Genomic DNA, 4841 nt, shown 5'->3' with positions numbered 1-4841 from the left:
TTTTTGGCGTTTTTTGGCGTTTTTTGCTTGATTTGGCCCTTTTCCACTTTTTCCCCATCGATTATTTCTCCCACAAAACGCCAACAGAATCGGCTAAAATCAGTTTTATAGAATCTCAAGACTTGAATAATGAACACTGTGAAAAACGGACTTTTTCGTCAGTAGGAAATTTTCGGTTTTACTGCCAATAATTTTTTACTTTCTGTGATTTCTTTATGTTAAAAACTATTACTTAAACTCATCCAATACTAACGCAAAAAATCATGTGTGATGCCAGTCAAGGCCTGAACACATTCACATGAAGAAACAAGCACATTTCTTCCAGGAACACCTATTGATCACCTATTGAGAAGTAAAATAACCATAATTTATTCACTTTCACGATAGGCTTGCTTCTCTTAGTCGGTCAATCAGATCGGCTTCAAATTTGTAACACACAATCCAAACATTGTCATGATGTCAGCCCACAAAGCATTTTACGTTCGCTGTTACACTATTGCCGTGCCAACCCATTCTTCGCATCAAACAACGAAGGGGCTTTGGAGGACTAAACATGCTCCTGTGAAAATACCCTTGGCAAACATATTAAGAATCAAAGATGTAGTTACCAGATAGGATTTTATTCTTCAAAAATGGTAATTTGCTCCATAGCGCCACCTACAATATTCAATTAGGCAGCCCATTAGGCAGCCCGGTGCTACGTTTGACCTACATGTATAACGCTGGGTAGGTATATGTAACACAAGTAGACGGAAAGAAAAGTCTCTTGGCACCATGCTCTAAACTGTACGAGATGTCGCCAATATTGATTTCTGTTTCACTATGTTTGTGCAAAGCTCATCTCATTTCCACATACAGGTATTAGGCCAGCAGGTGGCGGTAATGCACCAAATATATGGATGCCGCTTTTATACATCAACGCGGCTGATACTCCAGGCCAGCAGGTGGCGGTAATGCACCAAATATATCGAAGCATACTGCTGGTTAGAGAAGAAGAAGAAGAAGAACGGGCCTGGTCTGCAGTCTGCTCCGTCTGAGACGGTAAGCATTTTAAATGTATTACAATGAACTACAATCCAACGATAATTAGTCATGGCAGTCTCTTGTTCACATGATGGCTGTAAAATCCACCGTGTTCATCCGGTGCTCTTTCTCCGTGTGTGATTGTCACAGGTTACTCAATGCTATGCTACACGAGGAGCTCCATGCTAATGCGACCCTCCATTCAAATATATAATGGTTTCTCCTGTTCGCCAGTCGGCATGAACACATAAATACTGTGGATATTACGTTACATAACCGCAGTGAAAGAACGGTAAACTCTGAACAGAGTCACGGTGTGTCTTTGAATTCACGTCACGTTATAAATGTGTTCTGATGAAGCTTGAAGATGCATGCAGTTAATATTCATGTAGCTATTTAACTGCTCCACATCCATTTGAAAGAATAATTACTGTTTACTTTGCATATTACGGCTGTCATACAACATATACTCAATTCATACATGAAGTGTTATTAGAGATTAAACTACCAGCAGCTTAAGAATAAGAATATACTAAATATATTAAAACTAGGAGTGATGCTTAAGTTTATTACTTCTTCTTGAGCCATTTATTTTAATTCAGAATTCTAATGAGTATATGGTAAATATTATTTACCTACTCTTTAAGAATATTAATACCATTTGGTGTTATTAACCTGTATATTGTTTACGAGATCTGTATACTTTCATCAGCAATGTTAGAACCAGAGTGTGATGAAGTTTTTAATTACATAGTATAATCATATTCTGACTAGAAGGATCTGACATTGAGATGTAACAAAATCACTGCACATAGACACACATCAGATGTTGATTGCTGTACTAACCTCCGGTGTCCTGCTGTTCATCTCTCTATTGCAGACACTATGGAGATGTTTGGACTGCAGTATAATGAGCATGGTTGCCCCCAGTTCCTGTGGACTGGGACCAGCACAGGACCAAGACTGCCCGACCTCCTCCAGAGCAGTGCATCCACTGCACAGTCATCGTAATGGTGCGCAGTATTAATTATTAATATTATGAAAATATTTGAATTTTATTTTAAGCAAATCTGTAACTTTCTTTTAAAAAATTACACTGCAGTCTTGTTATTGGTGACCTCAGCTAGGCCCAGAATTATTTTCATGAGATATCACCATGCGGATTTCGAATGAATTCAATTTAAAGTTAGCGAAAAATAAATATTATTAATATTATGACAATATTTGAATTTTATTTAAAGCAAATCCGTTACTTTCTTGTTTATTCTGTTTCTTTATAGGACGTGGCACTAAGGAGGATTGTCCAGCCGCAGGTTTGTTATGTTATTGTGCTTTGAAGTTTATGAATCATACCAGTATTTGCTTTTGAAGAGACCAATTGACACCATTATTGTTTCTGCAATTTTGTTTTCCAGATGACGCTGAAGAACCGTTACAAGCCGCTAACACCAGTCTGCTTCAGCAGCTTGGTTGAAATGGAGATGATGATGCACTGTGCCCAACTAATCATACACGTGATGCCTTGAGAGGTCGGGGTCAGATTGTGAGTACTCCTCCGTTTTCCTGATCCGATGTGAGGTCAAAGGTCAGGGATGTCTATGTGTCCAGATTGTAATGCACTCCGAGACAAATTTGTAAATTGTGAAAATGGGCTATACAAATAAACTGAATTGAATTGAGACGTCAGTGCACAACTCAAGTCGACAAGCATTTATGCATTTTACATCGAATTTACATGACATGGTCTATACTTCACGTCGGGACACACGACGCATGAATATGTTCACGTAGTTAAAGCGCCACCTAGTGGCTGAACTGGACTTTTGTCGAATCCGCCCCAAACTTGTCGCGCTCGTTACAAGTCGCGGCCCGAGTCGAGTCCGACCGGCGCCGGGTCCTCGGCGCCGGCTCCCCCGACCGGCGCGGGTGAGCGAGGACCCGTTCGACGCTGCTTGCAGCTTTAATTTCCAGTTGTTATCTTTGCAAGGAGCTAGGCTAGCTGACTCCCTCTGTGTCCAGTCTTTATGCTAAGCTAAGCTGAGCACCTTCTGATGTTATCTTCATATTTCACCTAAATCTGTGAATAAGCACATTTCCCAATAGGTCAAATTATTCCCTTTACTCTCAAACAAAGACACATATTTTGTGGAAAGAGCAGCCAGTTTCCAAGCTGAGGTAACTTCAGTCAAACACAGCAACACAAAAGGGCTTTGTAGCTTACACATACAAATAAAAGATCAGCAACAGTCACCTCTTGGACTAAGATAAAATGAAAGAAAGGAGTTAAATCAAAAAGATGCTTGAAAGAAGTAAAGAGGGAAATACTCTTCTATGATCTGCACAAGGAGGACACTGATGGGCTTCATAAGCTGCATGACAGACTGACTCAATTTTGTGTTTACTCCCTCAACTCCTACAAACATGTTTCCAAAAGTCCTATTAAATCAACATAAACAAGCCTTCAGGGATGAAAATATATACATGCGCAAAAGGAGCTGACAAGGAAGATGGAGGATAACATAAATAGCAAGACGGAACAGAAGAGAGTAGTGGGATAAGGTGGATAAGCAAAGATGTGAGTGGGAGATGGAAAAGGGCGATACTTGTTCTTCATTACATATGACACCTTGACCTACTCCAACACACCGGATGGATCTAAGCAGCTGCCGTCCTGCCCTCTGATCCACAGGAACCATTTCCGCCTGGGTGAAAGTGACAGGAATCATGTGTTTACCTCCATGTGACTTCAAAACCATGCAACCCTCTGGCTTGGATACCATCAATCAGGATTTAGAAAACACCACAGCACCGAGACGGCACTGGTGAAAATTACAAATGACCTCTTAATGGCAGCAGATAAAGGACTCCTCTCTGTCCTGGTCTTGTTAGACCTTAGTGCTGCATTCGACACCATTGACCATGACATCCTGTTACAGAGACTGGAGCAGTCGATTGGCATTTCAGGCACGGCACTAATTTGGTTTAAATCCTATTTATCAGATCGATCTCAGTTTGTATTTGTAAACGATGACGCCTCGATAACCACCAACGTTAATCACGGAGTTCCACAAGGTTCTGTGCTTGGACCAATTTTATTTACCTTATACATGCTTCCTTTGGGCAATATTATCAGGAAACATTCCATAAACTTTCATTGTTATGCAGATGATACTCAACTATATCTATCGATAAAACCAGAGGAGAGCAACCAACTCGGTAAAATTCAAGCATGTCTTAAAGACATAAAAACATGGATGACCTGCAACTTCTTGATGTTAAACTCAGACAAAACCGAAGTAATTTTAATCGGCCCTGAGCACCTCAGAGATCAATTATCTGGTGATGTGGTTTCTGTAGACGGCATTGCCCTAGCATCCAACACCACTGTAAAGAATCTTGGCGTTATGTTTGATCGGGACTTGTCCTTTAACTCCCACGTAAAGCAAATCTCAAGGACTGCATTCTTTCATCTACGTAATATTTCAAAAATCAGGCACATCTTGTCTCAAAATGATGCAGAAAAATTGGTTCACGCGTTCGTTACTTCGAGACTGGATTACTGCAACTCCTTATTATCAGGCTGCTCTAATAAGTCTCTTAGGTCCCTCCAGTTGATCCAGAATGCTGCAGCTCGTGTTCTCACTAAAACTAAGAAAAGAGATCACATCACTCCTGCACGAGCTGCTCTGCACTGGCTCCCAGTAAAATCAAGAATCACTTTTAAAATTCTTCTCTTAACCTACAAAGCCTTGATTGGTGATGAACCATCATATCTTAAGGAGCTTGTAGTACCATATTGCCCCACTACAGAGCTACGC

The 4841-nt window shown here is 40.5% G+C and overlaps 1 long non-coding RNA gene across 2 annotated transcripts; it reads left to right on the top strand.

Annotated features, from left to right (window-relative positions):
- Positions 1 to 1007: 1007 nt before the first annotated feature.
- Positions 1008 to 2702, top strand: LOC130192796 (uncharacterized). 2 transcript variants are annotated; one of them, XR_008831443.1, is made up of 5 exons: positions 1008 to 1041; positions 1174 to 1315; positions 1904 to 2036; positions 2304 to 2336; positions 2439 to 2702. It is a non-coding gene; the product is annotated as an uncharacterized LOC130192796 (long non-coding RNA). The 2 variants fall into 2 exon arrangements; XR_008831442.1 differs by lacking the exon at positions 1174 to 1315.
- The last annotated feature ends 2139 nt before the right edge of the window (positions 2703 to 4841 follow it).

The sequence above is a fragment of the Pseudoliparis swirei genome, chromosome 4 (genome assembly GCF_029220125.1).
Source record: "Pseudoliparis swirei isolate HS2019 ecotype Mariana Trench chromosome 4, NWPU_hadal_v1, whole genome shotgun sequence".
Lineage (NCBI taxonomy): Eukaryota > Metazoa > Chordata > Actinopteri > Perciformes > Liparidae > Pseudoliparis > Pseudoliparis swirei.
This window is presented reverse-complemented; position numbering and strand designations above follow the sequence as displayed.